Source organism: Saimiri boliviensis, chromosome 13 (genome assembly GCF_048565385.1).
Source record: "Saimiri boliviensis isolate mSaiBol1 chromosome 13, mSaiBol1.pri, whole genome shotgun sequence".
NCBI classification, from domain to species: domain Eukaryota; kingdom Metazoa; phylum Chordata; class Mammalia; order Primates; family Cebidae; genus Saimiri; species Saimiri boliviensis.
In genome coordinates, this window is record NC_133461.1 from 69,456,480 (window position 1) to 69,463,111 (window position 6,632).

The following is a 6,632-nucleotide window of genomic DNA, read 5'->3' on the forward strand; positions in this document are numbered from 1 at the left end:
GCAGTGGCATGATCTCAGCTCATTGCAATCTCTGCCTCTCAGGTTCAAGTGATTCTCCTGCCTCACTCAGCCTCCTTAAGTAGCTGGAACTGCAGGCACACACCACCATGCCCAGCTAATTTTTTTTTTTTTTTTTTTTTTTTTTGTATTGTCAGTAGAGACGGGGTTTTGCCATTTTGGCCTGGCTGGTCTTGAACTCCTGACCTCAGGTGATCCTCCCACCTCGGCCTCTTAAAGTTTTGGGATTACTAGCATAAGCCATCACACCCAGCCTGGAGTAGCACTTTTAATTTCCTTCAAAAACTTTTTCTTTGCATTCACAACTTGGCTAGCTGTTTGACACAAGAGACTTTGTTTAGGGCCTATCTGACCTTTTGAATGCCCTCCGCACTAAGCTTAATCAGTTCTAGTTTTTGATTAGAAGAGAGAGACTTGTGACTCTTCCTTTCAGTTGAACACTTAGAGGCCACTGTAGGGTTATTAAGAGGCCTCATTTCAGTATTGTTGTATATCAGGAAATAGGAGACCCAAGGAGAGGGAGAGAAATGGGAGAACGAATGGCTGGTTGGTGGTGCAGTCAGAACACACACATTTATCAGTTAAGTTCTTTATCTTATATGGGCACAATTTGTGGTGCCGCAAACCAATTACAGTAAGTAACATCGAAGATCACGGATTGCAGATTACCATAACATATCAGAATAATGAGAAAGTTTGAAATATCTTAAGAATTACCAAGATATGATACAGAGACCCAAAGTGAGTACATGGTATTGAGAAAATGGCTCAACAGACTTGCTTGACGCAGGGTTGCCACAAACCTTCAATTTGTGAAACAGCACACTAGCCGTGAAACACAATAAAGGGAGGGGCAATAGAATGGGGTGTGCCTGTACTAGCAACCCAAATTCAACAGCACATTAACAGGATTATGTACCATGACCAAAAGGAATTCATCCCTGGATGTGGGGATGGTTCCAGATATGGAAATGAATAAATGCACTACAACACATAGACAGAAAAAAGGGCAAAAATCACATAACTGTGTCAATTGATGCAGAACAAACACTCGGCAAAGCTCAACTCCCTGTTCAAAGGACTCAACAAACTAGGACTAGAGGGAAATTACTTCAGCCTCAGTAGTAAAGGTTGAAATGCCCACAGCTACAGTCATACTCAATGATGAAAAACTGAATGCTTTTCTTGCAAGATTATGAACCAGGCAAGGAAACCCACTCTTACCACTTTCATTCAGCATAGTTCCTAAGTCCTAGCCAGAGAAATATGCAAGAAAAAGAAATAAAAAGCATGCGGATTGGAAAATAAGTAAAATGTTGTCTGTTAGCAGAGGGCATGAACTCATATGTAAAAGCTCTTCAAAATTCCACAAAATGTTAAAACTAATAAATGAATTCAGCAAAATTGCAGGATACAAAATCAACATTTAAGCATCAGCTGTGTTTCCGTACACAAACAACAAACAATCCAATAAATAAATAAACATCCCATTTGCAATAGCATAAAAGAGAATAAAATAGTAATAAACTAAACCAAGGAGGCAAGAAAGTTATATAATGAAAATGATAAGACATTGCTGAAAGAAATTAAAGAAGACAGAAATAAGTGGAATGCATCTCATATTCATGGACTGGAAGACTTAATATTGATAAGATGTCCATACTACCCAAAGCAGTCTACAGATTCAACGCAATCTGCATGAAAATCTCAATGGCGGCCGGGCGTGGTGGCTCAAGCCTGTAATCCCAGCACTTCGGGAGGCCGAGGCGGGTGGATCACAAGGTCGAGAGATTGAGACCAACCTGGTCAACATGGTGAAACCCCGTCTCTACTAAAAATACAAAAAATTAGCTGGGCATGGTGGCGCGTGCCTATAATCCCAGCTACTCAGGAGGCTGAGGCAGGAGAATTGCCTGAACCCAGGAGGCAGAGGTTGCGGTGAGCCGAGATCGCGCCATTGCACTCCAGCCTGGCTGGGTAACAAGAGCAAAACTCCATCTCAAAAAAAAAAAAAAAAAGAAAAAAAGAAAATCTCAATGGCATTTTTTACAGACATAGAAAAAAATCCTAAATTCATATTGAGTCTAAAAGGACCCCCAAAAAACAAACTTGAAAAAGAACAAAGCTGGAGCTCTCACACTTCCTGATTTTAAAGCATATTATGAAGCTAGAGTAATTGAAACAATATGATACTGGCATAAAGACAGACAGATTGACCAATAGAACAAAATACAGAGCCCAGAACAGAATACAAGGCATATTACAAAGCTACAGTAATTGAAACAACATAGAACTGACATAAAGACAGGCATAGAGACCAATGGAACAAAATACAGAGCCCAAAAATAAACCCTCATGTTTACAGTCAAAAGATCTTCAACAAAGATGCTAAGACCACACAATGGAGAAATGATAGCTCTTCAGCAAATGGTACCAGGAAAATTGTATATCTACATAGGAAAGAACAAAAGTGGACCCTTATTCTACACCATATACAAAAATCAATTCAAAATTTATTAAAGACCTAAACCTGGGGCCGGGCTCGGTGGCTCACGTCTGTAATCCCAGCACTTTGGGAGGCCGAGGTGGACGGATCACGAGGTCAAGAGATCGAGACCATCCTGGTCAACATGGTGAAACCCCGTCTCTACTAAAAATACAAAAAATTAGCTGAGCATGGTGGTGCATGCCTGTAATCCCAGCTACTCAGGAGGCTGAGGCAGGAGAATTGCCTGAACCCAGGAGGCGGAGGTTGCGGTGAGCCGAGATCGCGCCGTTGCACTCCAGCCTGGGTAACAAGAGTGAAACTCCGTCTCAAAAAAAAAAAAAAAAAAAGACCTAAACCTAAGACCTGAAACTATAAAACTAAAAGAAAACATAGCAAGAAACTTCATGACACTAGAAGGACAATGGCTTCTTGGCTATGACACCAAAGGCACAGGTAATAAAATATAAAGTAGGCAAATGAGACTACATCAAAAACTTCTGGACAGCAAAGAAAACAAACAGTGAAAAGAAAACCTACATAATGGGAGAAAATACTTGAAAATTATGAGAAGCATCCCAGCAACCCCACCACGGCAGGTCTTCTCGGACACCATGAACCACACTGTCCAAACCTTCTTCACTCCCGCCAGCACCGACCGTCCCCCAAACTATGAGATGCTGAAGGAGGAGCATGAGGTGGATGTGCTGGGGGTGCCCCACAACCCTGCACCTCCGACATCCACTGTGATCCACATCTGAAGCGAGACCTCCGTGCCCGACCATGTCGTCTGGTCCCTGTTCAACACCCTCTTCATGAACTCCTGCTGCCTGGGCTTCATAGCGTTCGCCTACTCCGTGAAGTCTAGGGACAGGAAGATGGTTGGCGACCTTACTGGGGCCCAGGCCTACGCCTCCACCGCCAAGTGCCTGAACATCTGGGCCCTGATTCTAGGCATCATCATGACCATTCTGATGATCATCATCCCAATCCTGATTCTGCAAGCCTATCGGTAGATCCAGAGGAATCACCCGGGCTAGGGGCTCTGCCCGTGACCTGAGTCCCTGGTATCCAGCTTCCATCCCTCGCCCTGCCCCAGCTCTTCCTGTATCAACCCTTTACCCTCACACACTTTTCTACAGTGGTTCAATAAAGTGCACATGCTCCTGGAAAAAAAAAAAAAGAAAATTATTTATCTGCTAAAGGGTTAACATCCAGAGCATATAAAGAACTCCTACTACTCAATAACAACAACAGCAACAACAAATGTTTTTAAATGGTCAATGGATACCTCGTTTGCCCTGATATGATTACTATACATTGTATGCTCATATCAAAATATCCAAAGTACCCCATATATATATACCTACTATGTACCCATAAAAATTAAACATTTTTTAAAAATGGGCTGGGCACAATGGCTCATGCCTGTAATTCCAGCACTTTGGGAGGCTGAGGCAGGTGGATCACTTGAGGTCAGGAGTTCAAGACCAGCCTGGTCAACATGGTGAAACCCCATCTCTATTAAAAGTATAAAAATTAGCTGGGTAGGGTGGCAGGTACCTGTAATCCCAGCTACTCAGGAGGCTAAGGCAGGATAATCGCTTGAACCCAGGAGGCAGAGGTGCAGTGAGCTGATATTGCACCACAGCACTCCAGCTTGGGTGGCAGAGAGAGACTCCATCTCAAATAAATAAGTAAATAAAAAATAAATAAAAATTTAAAAATAGGCAAAGAACAGACATCTCTTCAAAGAAGATATACAAGTGGGCAAGTGTATGAAAAGGTGCTCAACATTTCTAATCATCAGAGAAATGCAAACTAAAACCACACGTGGTCTATAATCCCAGCACTTTCGGAGGCTCAGGTGGGAAGATCACCAAGAACAGCCTGGCCAACATGGTGAAACCCCAACTCTACTAAAAAATCCAAAAATTAGCTAGATGTGGTAGTGCACACATGTAGTCCCAGCTACTTGGGAGGCTGAGGCAGGAGAATTACTTGAGCCTGGAGGCAGAGGTTGCAGTGAGCCGAGATTGCACACTGCACTCCAGCCTGGGTGACAGAACAAGACTCCACCTCAAACAAAACAAACAGGCTGATGCGGCTGCTCACACCTATAATCCCAGCACTTTGGGAGGCCAAGGTGAGTGGATCACAATAATCAGCTGGGCATAGTGGTGTGCACCTGTAATCCTAGTTACTCGGGAGGCTAAGGCTGGAGAATCACTTGAACCTTGAAGGGAGAGGTTGCAGTGAGCCAAGATTGTGCCACTACACTCCAGCCTGGGCAAGAGATTAAGACTCCATCTTAAAAACAAAACAAGCCGGGCGCGGTGGCTCAAGCCTGTAATCCCAGCACTTTGGGAGGCCGAGGCGGGTGGATCACGAGGTCGAGAGATCGAGACCATCCTGGTCAACATGGTGAAACCCTGTCTCTACTAAAAATACAAAAAATTAGCTGGGCATGGTGGCGTGTGCCTGTAATCCCAGCTACTCAGGAGGCTGAGGCAGGAGAATTGCCTGAACCCAGGAGGCGGAGGTTGCGGTGAGCCGAGATCGTGCCATTGCACTCCAGCCTGGGTAACAAGAGCAAAACTCTGTCTCAAAAAAAAAACAAAAACAAAAACAAAACAAAACAAAACAAAAAACTATGTGAGGTGTCACTTCATACCCATTAGGCTGGCCATTATTAAAAGAAAAAAATACAAGCATTGATGAAGATGTGGAGAAACGAACTCTTGCACACTTTCGGTGACACTGTAAAATGGTGCACTTGCTATAGACAACAATATGGAGGTTCCTCAAAGAGTTAAAAATAGGCATAATATAACCTAGCAATCCTCATTCTGAGGCATATGTCCAAAAGAAGCAAAATCAGAATCTCAAAGAGTTATTTGCACACCCATGCTCGTTACAGTGTTATTCATGACAGCCAAGATGGAGAAGCAACCTAATTGCCCCAGGACAGATGAATGGATAAAGAAAAGGAAGTATAACAGATAATGGAATATCACTAAGCCTTCAGTAAATCCTGGCATATGCTGCAATCTGAATGAACCTTGAGGGTGGTCTTAGTCCATTCAGGCTGCTGTAACAAAATACCATAAACAGGCTCGTTTATAAACAATAAAAATTTATTTCTCACAGTTCTAGAAGCTGGACCTTCAAGATCAAGGCAGATGTGGTGTCTGTAGAGAGCCTTGCTTTCTGGATAATAGATGGCACCTTCTCACTGTTTCTCACATAGAAGGGGCAAGGAGTCTCCCTGGGGCCTCTTTTATAAAGGCACCAATCCCAGTCATGAAGACTGCACCCCCATAACTCACCTGATCACCTTTCAAAGACCCCACCTCTTAATACCATCAACTTGGGGGGTAGTGTTTCAACAAAGGATTTCAACATAGGAATTTGAAGAGGGGACACAGACATTCAGACCATAGCATCAGGAGAAACCAAATTTTTGAACCTAAAAGATTTGGTAGCTACATCAAAAATAATGTGGTTTACTCTTAGCTTTCTTCCTTCCTTTCTTTAGGAGATATTTTCAGTTCCCTGTGGCATATATAAAGGTAGTAATGTGTGGGAACAGGGAGGAGATGACCCGAAGCCCACCTGGCTGTTCCAGTGGAAGGAAGTGATGTCTGAGTGCAGTAAAAGTTAACAAAACAAACTGAGGATGGGAAAGCGAACAGGCCGAGAGAACAGCTTGGACGAAGGCAGGGAGCCGAAAAGTGAAGCAGTGGGGTTGTGCTGAGTGGTGCGTCTCACTGCGCGCTCACTGCTGACTTCATCTTTGCACTCTACTGCCTGATAACAGCATTTGCTGAGTAAAGGTCTGCGAAATGAGTACACAATATTAGATGTAGAGATTTTCATCTGGAAGAGCCCAGTGAAAATGAACAATGAGCAGAACATAGTAGGCACACTGTGGGGCATTATTATTATGTGTGTGCTTTTTAACTGTGGTTACAGGGAGTAGAAACTGTGAAACGGGCGCTCTGAATGAAGAGACCACCTAAACAGGCTTTGTGTGAGTAACATGGCTGCTTATTCACCTGGGTGTGGGCAGGCTGAGTTCAAAAAGAGAGTCAGTGGAGGGTGGTGGGATAGGAATTGGTTTTATAGA

The 6,632-nt window shown here is 43.5% G+C and overlaps 1 pseudogene; it reads left to right on the forward strand.

The window, feature by feature from the left end:
• The first annotated feature begins 3,076 nt into the window (after positions 1 to 3,076).
• LOC120361668 (interferon-induced transmembrane protein 3 pseudogene) lies at positions 3,077 to 3,657 on the forward strand (annotated as a pseudogene).
• Positions 3,658 to 6,632: the final 2,975 nt, after the last annotated feature.